This window comes from Bos taurus, chromosome 10, assembly GCF_002263795.3.
Source record: "Bos taurus isolate L1 Dominette 01449 registration number 42190680 breed Hereford chromosome 10, ARS-UCD2.0, whole genome shotgun sequence".
Classification (NCBI taxonomy): Eukaryota; Metazoa; Chordata; class Mammalia; order Artiodactyla; family Bovidae; genus Bos; species Bos taurus.
This window is the reverse complement of record NC_037337.1, coordinates 22790553-22806241: the sequence shown is the minus strand read 5'-3', so window position 1 is coordinate 22806241 and position 15689 is coordinate 22790553. Positions and strand designations below refer to the sequence as shown.

Genomic DNA, 15689 nt, shown 5'->3' with positions numbered 1-15689 from the left:
AGTGGATGGAGTGGCAAACTCTCAAGAAAAATTTCTAGAAATGAATATAATTTAGAACCATGAAGTGAATGTTGTTGAAAGGCAGTTCGCTGTGAGTCTCTCATACTTCTACATGATGTTCTGGATTTACCAACAACGTAAGGTCATTACCACTCAACCTGAATCATTTCTCAGAGTTGTGCTTGCAGCATCTAACCTTGATGGATGGGGTAATGTCTTCTCTGAGACAAAGAATGAGCTTGCTTACTGCTTCATGAAAATAGCAGTAAATTCCCCAAGCTCACTATTCATCAGCTGTGACACAATCCCATCACATGCATAGCATCCATTTACACCCCTTAAATCACCATGAGATTCATTTTGATATTTGGCAAAACTAATACAATTATGTAAAGTTTAAAAATAAAATAAAATTTAAAAAATAAATCACCATGAGAGACTTATGGACAAAGGCAACTGAAGCAAATATGCTAGTGTTCGTGCTGCTTGCTGTGTCCTAAGTAATAACATCCTTCCTCTCTGACACAGGATTTGTGACTTTACTGATAGCACCAAAGAAACAACAAGCTATTAGCCTGTAAGAGAGTAAGATCTGCTGCTGTTGCTGCCAAGTCGCTTCAGTCGTGTCTGACTCTGTGCGACCCCATAGACGGCAGCCCACCAGGCTCCCCCATCCCTGGGATTCTCCAGGTAAGAACACTGGAGTGGGCTGCCATTTCCTTCTCCAGTGCATGAAAGTGAAAAGTGAAAGTGAAGTTACTCAGTTGTGTCCAATTCTTCGAGACCCCATGGACTGCAGCCTACCATGCTCCTCTATCCATGGGATTTTCCAGGCAAGAGTACTGGTGTGGGTTGCTGTTGCCTTCTTCGAAGTAAGATCAAGACCTGACAAAACCCTCTCTGCCACCTTTAGAGATACTATAATAAATACTTGAATTACTTTTGAGAAAAATGTTTCCCCAAACTGGTCTAAAATGGATCTCTTCTGAAGGATATTCTTTATGGCTTCACATAGGACTTAACTATTATTTCTAATGAAATGCTTTAGAAATTCTCTTACAGACTGTAATGAAATAACGACTCCTGGGAAATTAATATTACACCCTCAAATGACTATTAATCATGTGAGGAACCTAATACCAGTACACAATCAAAAGTAGAATAAAAATGAACCAGCCCTCTGACCATAATCATGATCTCTAATCAAAGCTTTTTTTAAAAAAATCTATCTCCTATAAGATGTTTCTACCAAGGCTAATTATTTGAATATGTTTCCTGAGACTTTCTCTTGCAGTAATTTGAAATCAAATTTTGACATGTGCTCATAATTATTTGACTTGAAATTCCTTTTGTATTTTCCAAAGTCTTTGGGACATGTCTTTTTTTTTTTTTTTTTTTCTCTCTTTTATATATTTCACTGCAGGGTTTCTAGCTTTCAAGTTGATCCAGTTCATTGAGATTACACCTTACAAAGTGAAGTCAGTTGACTGAGGACAGACTGAGACCCTGCGTGGATCTAATTATTTACCAGAGCCTACTGAGCAAAGGAAGGCTGGAACCTGAGTCTTCAAGTAAGAGCCAGAGATAATTGAATTATACCACCTAAGAAGCAATGAGAACATATATGTAGTTAAGAGTTTCAAGGGTGGAAATAACAAGAAGGGAAGAGGAAAGCAAAGAGGGAGAAGGCCCACGCAACATTTATTTAGTAGATATTTATCACCTGACTACTATGGGCCAATCACTGCTCTAGACACTAAGAGTAGAGCCCATGAGCAGAACACACAACAGTACTGACCTCACAGGACTTATAATCTAACCGGAATTACTAGCAATGAATATATTGACATGTCAATCAAAAATATGCCTGCTCATTATGGTTATTACCATTGGGAAATGACCAGAGTGTTTGATACAGAGTTAAGAAAGGGTTTGTGGATGGCTACACTAGTCAGGAATTTCAGCAAAAGTCAGAAGGTTTTCTCTACAATAGTGATATTTGGAGAAGAAAATAGAAACCCACTCTAGTATTCTTGCCTGGAAAGTCACATGGACAGAGAAGCCTGGTGAACTATAGTCCCTGGGGTCACAAAAGAGTTGGACACCAATTAGTGACCAAACATAAACAAGTGATATTTGAGCTGAGACCTGAAGGATGAAAATAGGTCAGGCTCACCAAGATCGGGAGTGGGGGGCGGGGGCGTGGGGGAGGGAGGGGCGGGAATTGCAGACAAATGAAAGAATAAGACCCAACGTGGGACAAGATGTGACAAGTTTAGGAAACTGAAAGATCAGCATCGTGACTGCACAGAGAGTCAGGGAAGAGAGTTATGAACTAAGATTGAAGGGTCAGGTGGATTCACATTGTGCAGACTCTTGTATAGCATAGCCAAGAGTTTGTATTTTATTCTAGAGGCAATAGAAATCCACTGAAGCATTTAGGCAGGTAGGAACAACTTTGATTTATAATTAAAAAACCACTGTTGCTACCAGTTAGATTAGTGCTTCTCAAATTTCAAAGTGGTAGAATCACCTGGTGATTTGTTTAAATGAAGATTCAAATTCAGTAGATTTGAGTTGATCCTGGGATTCTGCACAAGTTCTAATATTGCTGGTCTATATTTTGAATATCAAAACTCTGGGTAATACCCTTTGAGAGAAAAGAGACAAGTTAGAAGGTAACCTGGATCAGAACAGTGTTTTCCAAATTTTGTTTAATACATCTTATTTTATGAAAAGATCAGTTCAATTCAGTCACTCAGTTGTATCCAACTCTTTGCAACCCCATGGACTGCAGCACGCCAGGCTTCCCTGTCTATCACCAACTTCCAAAACTTGCTCAAACTCATGTCTATAGAGTCAGTGATGCCATCCAATCATTTCATCCTCTGTCATCATCCCCTTCTCCTCCTGCCTTCAATTTTTTCAGCATCAGGGTCTTTTCCAATGAGTCAGTTCTTCACATTAGGTGGCCAAAGTATTGGAGCTTCAATTTCAACATCAACCTTCCAATGAATATTCAGGACTGATCTCCTTTAGGATTGACTGGTTTGATCTCCTTGCTGTCCAAGGGACTCTCAAGAGTCTTCTCCAACACCACAGTTCAAAAACATCAGTTCTTCAGCACTTAGCTTAATAGTTCAACTCTCACATCCATACATGACTACTGGAAGAACCATAGTTTTGACTAGATGGAACTTTTTCAGTAAAGTAATGTCTCTGCTTTTAAATATGCTGTCTAGGTTTGTGATAGCTTTTCTTCCAAAGAGCAAGCATCTTTTAATTTCATGGCTGCAGTCACCATCTGCAGTGCTTTTGGAGCCCAAGAAGATAAAATCACTGTTTCCACTATTTCCCCATCTATTTTCCATCTGCCATGAAGACCAGATGCCATGATCTTAATTTTTTGAATGTTGGGTTTTAAGCCAGCTTTTTCACTTTTATGAAAATATATTAGTTCTTATTCTCTGTGAGGTACTCTGATGTTTTCTAATCTTATTTTGTACTACAAAATGTGTAATGACAAAAACCTTACTAATTAAAATAAAGGAAAAATAAAACTGAAATTTTTCTCTTAGTAAAATGAAAACTAATTTAAAGTAGTCATATCCTGACTTGGTATAGTATTGGAAAGTCAGCAGCTTCATGGGTTGCTGTTGAAGCCACAGCTTGGTGAAAAATTTCTTCATGGAAACCAAACATTTAGTGTCATGTTTTTTCCCTTATCCAAGCAATTTCACTTCCATTGAAACTACAACTTAAATGATGTTTGTTCATAAAAATGTTGTCTATAATACTGTATAATTAGAAAAATACAAAATAGTTATTAGTTTTTAAAATACATCTAAATAATGGAAATTGGCCAATCATTTAAAATTATGCCTTTAATATATGTTTTCTGACATGGAAATATCTACAATGTTGAGAAAAACAAATATGTTTATAAATTCCAGGTATATTATAGTCCCCCCTCATAGAAAAATATAGCTGTATAATACATGCACCAAAAATTCTGAAAACTGGTGATAGTCATAACCTTTATGCCATGAAATTATTGGAGTGTTCCCTTTTTAAATGTGTTTATATCTTCTAATTTATTTAAAATTAATATATATAATTAAGTAATAAAATTTTAGCTTAATTTAAATTTAAAATACTAAACTCCTTCCTTCAAACTCTGGATCTATTTTTTATCTTTATTGGAAGAAGCAATTGACAAAAGGTCAGAGTGTCTGAGTTCTGTTCCCAGCTTCCATTTTGGTATAAGTCATGCTTTAAGTGGCCATTCAAATCCTGTAGATCCTAATTCTTTCACCTATGAAATGAAAGGCATGGACTGAATCAGTATTTCCTAAAGTGTGATTGATACAAGAGGTCATGGTAGGCAGTACATAAAAGAAAATTGTAATCGTTACATAAAAGGTATTATTTTAATTTGTAATAGAAAAAATATAACCTGCACATGAAATACATGGTTTCATATTAACATCCATTAAAACAAGGATAACTTTTTGCACAGTCATTTTTAAAGTCTATTTAATATAAAAGCAAATTTAATATTAAATTAGTAAATAATTGTATAAATGGTACACAGATATAAAAAAATATCATGAAGACTATGAACCAATGAGTATGACGCTATTGGTGAGGGTACAGCATGGTGAAAACCTGCTTTCTGAACTGGAGCCTGAGCACAAAGAGGCCTGCCCTCTCACCTGAAGGGTAGACGGTGAAAAGAAATCTCGGCAAACAGGCCCAGGAGGAGTACAATTTGCCCTGAGGAATGAACTTTCAATAGTAACAAAAGGAAATTTAATTCAATATAAATTCAGATTCATCACATAAGGGAGGGATAGATTATCCTTGATTTCTGTTTGGAGACAGAGATTTTAAGAAAACTCCCTCTGTGGATAAAGGAAGCACCTTCATTCTCACCCCAAGGCTAGACCCCTGTCAAGAGGCCCAGCTGGCAGTTGTGGGACAGGCTGCAGGTGCTTGGAGAGCACTGCGATGCAAAGCCCAAAAGTAGGTAGCTGAGTCTCCAGGGTGGGAAGCTGAGATACACAAAACACTCTAAACCTTCTCTTTTCCCAGAAGTTCTTTAAAATTTTTGTCTGCCAGCTCTTTCTGGCTTGATTGAATTAAAGACAAAGATACAAGTCCTTTCCCAGGCTTCTGCTTGAACAAAACAAAGTTGTAAAATGTTTTCTTTTGATAAGTACAATTAACATCAGCATGTGTTCTCTCCTGGATACTCAAGAATGAAGGACTCTGGTCCAATGTATATTGGCTGCTCACCCCTGTTTGAACAGAGAATCACAGACAAAGGAGATGTATTAATGGCCGATTATTTTTTGAAAGAATATATTTCCTTTTCACAATCCACCCCCAGGTGACCCCAGTAACACTAGCCACCCTTCTATAACTTTCAGATTTATAGAGATTACTAGGATCTGCTCTTTTTATTCATAGCTTCAAAGCCAGCCAACTCACAGCACAGCTGCCAATAAAGAATCAGGAATGAAACTCCCAAAGAATTCTCCATTTTTTCCATTCACCAGAGTCATGAGAACTCAGGTTGGAATCTGCGAGCTCTCAGACACTACCAGGTCAAGCAACTTGTTTATCTGAGTGCATATTCATGAATTTGCTGTCACAAGAAGCTGAGAGACTTCTCAGCAAATCAGAAATCAGATCCATGCCCCTGTGCACACACACACGCCCAGCGTCTTCTGATCTCTGAAGAGGTAACATGGAGAGAGGACCACATCAAGATCAAGTGCAGGGTCGTTGCACAGTAGTTGGAGAGATACACCTACTATTTATCTCCTAGATTTTTCTCTTCTCTTTCTACTTATATAAAATTCTTGACCATCTACCATGTACAAGTTATAAAAATTGAATAATTAAAATCAACCCTCTCCAGGGAAAACCTCATAAGATTCTTTTCTCTCCGATCAATGCAAAACCTTCTCAATGAGCTGATATATATGAATTTAGTTATTGACACTGTAGCTCAGGATAATTATCTTATATCCGGACCCTGCTTCATAAGTCTTGTATGGATTCTTCTTCCAATCTACGTTAAATTATACAAGAAGGAAGGTATTGTCATTTTCTGTGCATAATGCTTGTGAGATAAAGAAAACAAACACAAAAGACATTAGTGGTCTTACCAAATATTGTCATCAGCTTCGTCAACATTTTGCTTTTATATTCAGTAGACACTCTACTAGTTGCTGGACCCCACACAGAGCTGACCTCTTCCTTTTAATCAAAATTACCATCTACTTCAGGGTAGTAATGCAATATGATGGTTTTACCCTTGGGAATAACCAGGTGAGCAGTTAACTTTCTGTGTTGAGTGAGGGTACCTCTATGTTAGTAGATACATTTCAGCCATGTCTGAAGGAGAAGCACTAGCTCACTTTGAAATTTCATACATTTAAAATGTATTAAAACATTTAAAAAATGCTCCTTGACAACCTCCAGGTACAGGTTTGTGTACAGAGTGGGAGTGCGTAGGGAGCATAGTGCACCCACCACACAGATGTAGAAGGCTGGATTGCTGAGCTGGGCAGCTGTGAGGTGCAGGGAGCTGTGCTTGGAAGTTACAACCAGAGTCGCTGTGTACCGTCCATTTGACTTTTTGTTGTCACTGTAAGTCATGGTTATCAGGGAAACAAGACCTCTCCCAGTGTCCTGTGTGTACCACCTTAGGTTGTTAAAGGGCCTCACTGTATAATTGGATTGAAATGTGCAATTCTCTCCCTCCAGGACCACCAGGGATGGAGGACTCTGTTCCACTTGGTTTTTGCCACTCATGCCTGTTCAAAAGCAAAGAGAGATCTGAGAGATAGCTCACCCATTTTTATTGCTTTCTAATTTGCACCTCTTACTCCTTTCCAGAATGAATCCCCTGAACCATAACATGGCCCCAAATTCTTCTCTCCTTCTACCCCAAAGCAATACATGCAATACACCTTTTTGAAAACCTTTAAAAATATTCCCTGGACTTACTGTGTCAACCTGGCTATAACTCTTCATTAACTTACAACAAAAATGAAGCCACAAAACCACCAGGGAGGGTCTCACATGCATCTCCATTCTTCTGCACGGGGCTGTCCCCCAAAACTGACTTGTCTATTCAACACCTTTTATTTTTTTACATTAACAAAGGATTCTCAGGGATTATGCTTAGCCAATCAGAGACTACAACCCTATTGAGCCAAAGACCAGATTTTGCAGCTTCATACTCAATCATACCCACAGGCAAGGCCAATGCCAATACTGCCATCTTGGGGTCAGAGCTATGGTTGCTCAGAACCTTGGGTTAGGCTTCTTTCTAGGTTTCCTTCTCACTATTTTGAACATAACACTGTATATAAGCCCCTGTAAGTCTCTGTAAACAGAGTAGGTTAGTACATAAAACATGTGTTTAAAAACCCTGGTATGAATTCTGACTTATTGGATAGGAGAGTTAAGCCTCAGTTTTCTTCTCTGAAAATATATATGGTAACACTTTCCTGACATTTTTGAAAGATTTAAAAGACATGATGTGGACTATCAGCATAATGGCAAAGGAGGAAGCCTTATCTCTCTTTCCTCTCTTTTCTCTCTCTCCAATGGAAAGAGAGATAAGGAAGCCTTATCTCTCTTTCCATTGTTAAGTCCTTGTACTTAACAGTTGACTTAACAATGATATTAGCAACAATATACCTTGAAGGACAATGCCAAACCCAGCTAAAAGTAAATGCACTCGTGGAAGAACAAGCTGAGGGCAGTTTCATTTACAGGGGAGAGAAGAGCAACTTCACTTCACTCACATCAATCCCTCAGCCAGATGGGCTCAGCCCAGTACCAAGGAGATAGCCTGTGCCTATCGTGTCCCCCATGGGAGAAGGGAGTGATTCTGGAGCTTGGACCCGACTTTCAGTCCTCTCAGGGCACCCTCTGTGGGGTGGTTTTCTATCTTACCTCATGCCCAGTATGACAGGCAGAGAGCAATTCCTCGGGACAGTGAGAAACAAAGGAAAATGCAGGACGTCTCTTTTGCTGCCAGTCCTGCTCTGTGAACCTAGAAGAGGAGAACTGAGGTTCTTCCTCCACAGGGGAAAAGAGAGCTAATAGGGAGAAGAAGGAGCTGGCCTTACTCCTAGCATTTCAGAGCAGGAATGGTCTTTATCTCCCCCTGTTCAGGACGGAGCAGAGCCTGGTCCCTTGGGATAGTAAGGAACAAGGAAAGGGAGAGTGTCATTCCACAACTAGCACTGCCCTGCAAGACTGGGAATCAGCGCAGAACTGGTTTTAACCCCAAGCAGAGTGAAAGGGGCCTTATGCCAGATAATTCAAAGTGCCCTCCATGGAGCCAGTTTCTACTTGCTTCTGGTCATACTTAGCACTGAATGACTGGCAGGGCTTGGTCACTGGAACAGCTAGCAGCAAAGGAAAAAAAGAATGGTGTGGTACTACAGCTAGTACTGATGTGCAAGGTGGAGAAAGGATAGAACTGAGGTGTTTCCTCCAAATGAAAAGACAGGAAACCAATGGGTCCTTGTCCGAATTTCCTCAGGAGTACACTCCCCAAGGGACTGGTCTCTATCTTGCCTCATATTTAGCATTGCTGACTGAGGAAGGTCTCCTCTAGTAAAGACCAGACCATAAATACTGGGAGAGGTCCCTGCTGCTTCAAAAGCTCACACAACAAAGCAAATCTATAAGATGCATAAAGAATTGAGAAAACATGATACAATCAAAGGCAGGAAATAAATTTCCAGTAACCAACGGAAAGACATGGAAATCTGTGAATTACCTTAAAAAGTGTTAAGTGTAGAAGCTTGTGAAAATTTTCTTATTGCTTCTATTTTCTCAGTGAAATAGGAGGTCAACGAACACTTGAGAGTGTGGATATCTGAGGATTTATTCCAAACTTGACATATAATGCCCAAAGATTTTGAAAGCAAAAGAATGGCAAAAGATATATCACATAAACACTTACTTTAAAAAAGCTAACATATTATCCCCTTTTATAACAAACTAGGCCTTCAGAATAGGATTATTAGAGATGAGGACACACGCACGTTAAGTTAATGCTATTGGTTCTGTTTCTCTGGGGAACCCTAATACAGAGAACTTTTAAAATTCATAAAGAAATTTCATAAGCAAAAAACCATTGTTTCAAATTTGTATGTACCTAAATAATATATATTGTGAGTTTTACATACTTTTGTGGACATTTGTTATATTTCACAATAAAACTTTTTAAACATTGATGGCTCAAAGAAATGATTGATTAGAAACACTTACTTCAGAGAAGGATGAAAACAGAATCAGTCCAGGAAAATCAAGAGCAGAAGAGATGAGAGAAGACAAGAGAGGAGAGAGGCAAAGGGAGCAGGAGAGGAAGAGGAGAGAGAAGGAAAGAGCCTTAGACCACAGAGCTGTCCATACCTCTTCTGCTTAAATTAGGGGCAAGAGGTTTGAAATACAGTAATCAATTTTCAACAACACCCTCAACAGAAGCAAGGATAGTTACTAAAGTAGATTTTTACAAACTTCATCAAAAATTAATGTGGCAACAGAAAAAAAATTCAAAAATGCCCTACAAAGCAATGACAGAGTTCAAAACACTGAGGCAGCTGCAGATTTCAAGGCATTTCAAGTAGATGTGATTCCTCCAAACTCCAAATTCCAGTCCTCATTATTTAAATCTTCTTCAAGAAGACAGATGACACAAAATCGTTCTTGTTCTCCAGTGTTGATTGCCCACCTCCCATCCTTGTGTGGACTAATTGTGAACATGTTTTTAGCGACTTTGCCTAGGTCCCCAACTGACAGAGCTGGGAACACAGATAGTTTCCATTGCCTGAGATGATGCTTCATACACATCTTGTGATGTGATGGGGTGGATTCATCTCTCCCTCCTCCAATGGCAGCTTCTCCCAGCCACATTGTTTTCTCTATATTTCTAGCACAGGCTTGAAGTTAACTGGACATGTATTCCTTACATATCCAGTAAGCAACTGGCAAAAAGCACTGTTAATATTGAGATATAAATATTGACCAGAAAAGAATGCCTAGGTTGAAAATCTTAATAAGGAAAAATGAAAGAGATAGGAAAGAAGACAAATACAACATTTAAAAATCAGAAGAAAAATGAGCCATTCAAGATGTTGAGCCTGGATAGCTGCCTCAAAATAAACCAAAACTGAGAAAAACAGATAGCCTTAACCTCAATCTCAACTCACATACACACACACACACACATGCAAATTTAAAGACAAAACTAATCTGAGAGAAATTAAAGTAAATATAAGATAAAATGTTATCATTTAAGGTGCTACAGATTGTGAACAATGAAATATATAACTCAGAATCCATAAAAGAAAAGTTTCATAAATTTACTACATACTATTTTAAAAATTCTGCATAGCAAACATGAACAAAGTCAAAAGATTGTATTAAACTTTTTAAAAACATACATATGACAGTTTTATGACAACTTTCTTAACAGAGAACGCTCTTTCAAATCTATATTTAAATGACTCTAACACAGGTATTGTTTTAGTTGCTAAGTCACATCCGACTCTCATGCACCCCATGGACTACCACCCACCAGGATCCTCTGTCCAGGGAATTTCCCAGATGAGAATATTGGAGTGGGTTGCCATTCCCTCTGCAGGGGCTCTTCTGGACTCAGAGATTGAACCCTCATTTCCTTCCCACTGAACCATCTGGGAAGCCCCATAACACAGTAGGGAATAATAAGATACGTGAATAGAAAATTTACACAAAAACATATAAATGACTTTTAAATGAAATGAAGTTCCGTCTCATTCATAATTTTTTTTAAATTTAAAGCTTAACTGATAAGCAAAAGTCCAAAACCTCAGTAATACACAAAGTTTAAGGAAAAATTGGTGGTAAAACTTATCTAGAAGAAAATTTAGTTGAATCATAAAGACAATTAGTATGTTACTTTCTTAAATAATATTTTATTTCCCTAAAGTGAATACTTAATTATTATATTTAAAATTTTTAATTATTTTGGCTTTCTTACTTACATATGCCATTGCTTAATTCATCACTGGCTAACTTCCAATTTTCTGCTGGGTTTGGGAAGTGATCACTGCTTATTATACAGGCACCAGTAGAGAACATAGGTAGTCTCTGCTTATATATTTTTAGTCCTCCTACTTTCAACTTTCACTCCCTGAATGACCTCGGAACACACAAACACACACATGTCATCCACCCTAATTATTCAAATGTAATTGATATTTGTGGTCTCTAAATTTTTCCTCAAGGGTACAGCAGCATCCCGATGCTTCTTGTTCCTTTTTTCAATGGCCCCAAGTCTCACTATTTACATGACTTTACCCTGAAATTACTTTAATCCTGGACAAGGAACTATTGGTGTCATACTCTTTTGCTAAACTCACTAATGAGAGTTGGGTATGGGGAATATTTACTTCTGATTCTCATGCCCTCGTCATTTGTATGAGTTTTGCATCAACCAGAGACTGAAAGACAAAACACCATAGACTGTGCCACAGAGTGAATCAGATAGTCAGACGCTCAGCACCCAGGCCCTGCTGTTGCTCAGAGTGTGCTCAGCTCCCCCTGCAGTTCCCTTCTCTGTGTCACTCAGAGCACAGTAGTACACAACCGAGTCTGACTCTTGGACTGAGGCTTTCTTCAAGTGGAAGGATATTGATTTTCTGTGGTATGTGGCTTCAAACTCTTTGCTGATTCCCTTCTCCTTGTCCTTAGTGGCTTTCAGGAGTATCTGTGGACCTTCTCTTGAATACTGAACATACCAAAAAACAGTGGGGTACCCGCTGGCTGAATATGGTCACGGCAGCCTTTTCTGGAAGAGTCACTTGGCCACCTAACTGGGTCACTGAGTCTCCATGGGTTTGTCCTGGGGAAAAATAAAAGAGTTCTGTGTGATCTTAGGCATAAAGCTCTGGGATAAAATTATGATTAAAGGTTTTGTTGACATAACAGAGGAAAGAATCCAAATTTTTGGAGGCATTTTGCTTATCCAGCAGGAAAGAGTATCCAGCAGGAAGGTCACTAAGCCTGAAGAAGAACTCATCTCTAGAGTATCCCTGAATAATGTTCTTGACTCTTAACATGAAGAAATGTTGAAGTCACAGTGAAATTTATTTTCACACAGAAAATGTGTCTGTGTTAGGAAACTGCACCTTCTGGTGTTACGGGACAGAAAAGTGATGAATGTATCCTGGTCTCCTCTGCAAATCAGAAAATTGTTATCCTTGACTTTATCCATGAGGCACATGTCAGTCTTCAGGTGGGGCTTGGAAATCTGATCAAGAGCTGTCAACACCTCTCAGGTCTGTTTTAAGATACTACCTGACATGGAAGTTCTTTAACAAAGCATCCCAGGTATTTCTGTAGCTAAGAAGATATCAGTTTTCTTAAGCACTTTAATATGGTGCTTTATAGTCTCAAGTATCCATGTGGGCCAACCTATAATCCACTGACTGTCAAAAAAGGGTTTTGTGGCTGATTACAGAGGAAGTAATAAGTTGTCAGTATTGAATGAATCTCTATTTCTCAGCATTGTACCCCAATTTATAGAGCAGTGACTTATATTTATTACATGCTCACTATTTGCTATAGCAAGCAAAAATAATGAATAAAAGGTCTTTGATTCAGGAATCACTACTACTTGAAATATAGTATTTTATCATTCCTAAAATAATATCATTTGTAAGAAATGCTATCATTTCAATAAAATATTTTCAGGGGAAAAATTCACACTATCCTAACAATAGTCAAATAACCTTGAATTTCAAAACCATTAAAACATGAAAACAAAAGAACTATCATAACTGAATTTATCAAATCCTTATAGGATGATCTGACATCAATCTTATTCTACTATTTCCCTGATTTCAAGATAAGATGGCTTATCTATCTGAATCAGCCAAGATTAACCCCATACTCTTAGTGAAAATCTAGCTTCAGGACTGATTCTCTTAGCATCCATGTGCCACATTTTGTTGCCAAACTTTATTCAAATAATTTTCCTCCACCAGGTTGGGAAACCTAAAAATGTGGATTTCTGTCAAAAGCCTGGAACATGAGTTAGTCTGTTCTTTCCCAGCTTTTCAAATTATTAAAGACATATCTGATATTCATACAACAGCTGATAATAGAATCAATGTGTGACTGATTTTAAATGACAGATTCAGGAATCCCAACTATAACTTCATGAATTGTACTTTTCAGGATTGAGACCAAAAAGTGTACTTTTTTTCCTTGACCCCACTGCACAGCTTGTTGGATCTTAGTTCCCTGCCCAGGGATGGAACCAGGGCCCTTGGCAGTGAAAGAACAGACTACTAACCACTGGACCACCAGGGAATTCCCAGAAGTTAATAACTTTTAAAACTTCCAGATGGTTTTGTTGCAGCCAGTTCGATACTGGTTTATAAGATTTCTTTTGTAATCAGTGTCCTAGAGCAAGATGGCCATCAATGATCAGGGAGAAATGCAATTTTTTAAACTGGTCTTTTGCTATGAAGTAGCAGCAGCAAAAACAAGCACTTCTTTAGCTTACTTTTTATGAATATTCATTTTTCAAAAAATAAAAATCCTCAAGGCTATCAGGATGAAGTTCTGGAGTGGAACACACCTTCTGCAAAACCCTGTAACCATGCATCCCTAGACACACATGCATGGGTACTCAGTTGCTTCAGTCGTGTCCAAGTCTTTGCAATCCTATGGACTATAGCCTGCCAGGCTCCTCTGTCCATGGCATTCTCCAGGCAAGAAAACTGAAGTGGGTTGTCATGCCCTCCTCCAGGGGATCTTCCTAACTAAGCAATCAAACGCACAACTCCTGCATCTCCTGCATTACAGGAAGATGCTTTACCGCTGAGCCGCAAGGGAAGCCTCCCCCTGACACAAAGATGGAAGTTTAGCTCAGTCTGATTCCTGGAGTTTACTCTCCACAGATTTCTATCAGGCAACTTCATCAGTCCAAAGTCCATACAAATAATCTCTCTGATGCAGATTTAAGTAATAAAATCAGGCTCAGATTCTCTTTTGGGTTCACATATTCCTTCCTTTCTTCTTCATTTTCCAACTCCATTGTCAAAAATGGCCTCAAAACTATGCTAGGAAGGAATTCTGAAAAATATTGACACATTAAACAGAAAGCAAAAAATAAGTTTAGATGCTGGGTTGAAAATAAATAGAAAGTTGCTATCCACACATTTAAAAAAACATATAGGATGAGAACATACATGAGAAATATTTGGAATTGAGGTCACATTAGAAGATTCATGCAACATTGAAGAAAGACGTTTGCTAAATTTGGATTTTTAATTGTTTAATTAATACACAATATTCACAAAACTATACTGCACTTACTTTAAGTAAACTAATTGATAAGATTTGACATGTGTACGCATTTGTGAAGCTATTATTCCAATCAAGATAATGAACAATGCATCACCCAAAAAAGTTTCCTCACATCTCTTTATAATCTCCCCTCAATCCTCTCCCCAACTCCTACTCCAATTTTCAAGCAGCACTTCCGTCATGAATTAGTTTACATATTTTATATGATATAAACGGAATCATATGTACTCTTTTGTCTAACTTCTTTTGCTCAGCATAATTAAGATTCTTTCATGGTTGTAATTATCAATGGCTCATTCCTTTGTATTGATGAAAAGTCTTCCATTACATAGATATAAAATGATTTGTTAATCTATTCACCTGTTAACAAACATTTCTGTTAGCTCTAGTTTGAGGCTGCTACGAAGTTGCTTTGAGCTATTGTATGCCACATTTTTAATAGACATATGCTTTCATTTTTCTCTTGGGTGAATATCTGAGAGTGGAATTCCTGGAGCATATGGTAGGTGTTTATTTGACTTTAACTTTCTTATTTTTTCTAATAGTTTTTTTTATAGATTCACTTGGATTTTATACTCAGATAATTATGCTGTCTGTAACTAAAGATAGGTTCACTTCTTCATTTGAAAGAAAGGAATATCTTAAAATTCAGAATGGCACCAGGCCCCTCACCCATAAGATGCATTTTGGGATAAATGGTTTATCCTGGGCCATAAAATGATTAACTTGAATCTTGAAGAAGGGCAGACCACCATACAAATAGTTTCATTTACATAGATTAGGGGAACAATATCCATACTGGTTTGTCAAGTAGGTTCTGGGCCAAGAGGTGGAACCGACTTGGAGACAGAGTTTGGGGTAAAGGCATAGTACATTAGCATAGCTTAAGACAAATATTTCCATAAGAAAAAGGCATTGGTTATCTCTAGACTCGAGAATAGCTAACTTCAGCAAACTGTCTGTTTTTTTTCTTTCTCTTGCCTTTTTACACTGGCTGGAATCTGTAGTAAAACACTAAATACAAAAGGTGAGAGCCAACATTCTTTCCCTAGTGCTGAAATTAGGGGGGATCATTCGTTCTTTCACCATCAAGTATGGTGTTTGCTGTAGTTTTTGTAGAGGTTTTTTATTAAGTTAAGGAAATTCCTTAGGTCCTAATTTGCTGAAAGTTTAAAAAAGAAATAGATGCTGATTTTTTTCAAATGCTTTTGCTGCATCTATTAAGGTTATTCTCATTATTTAATCAACTGCTACTTGTCAGCCCCTGTAACTACACTATTGATAACTTGCCA

General features: G+C 38.0%; 1 protein-coding gene across 1 annotated transcript in view; it reads left to right on the top strand.

Moving 5' to 3' along the window:
• LOC100336282 (T cell receptor alpha chain MC.7.G5) overlaps window positions 1-15689 on the top strand; it is a gene marked incomplete in the record, with an annotated part of 1089855 nt that overhangs the window by 546728 nt on the left and 527438 nt on the right.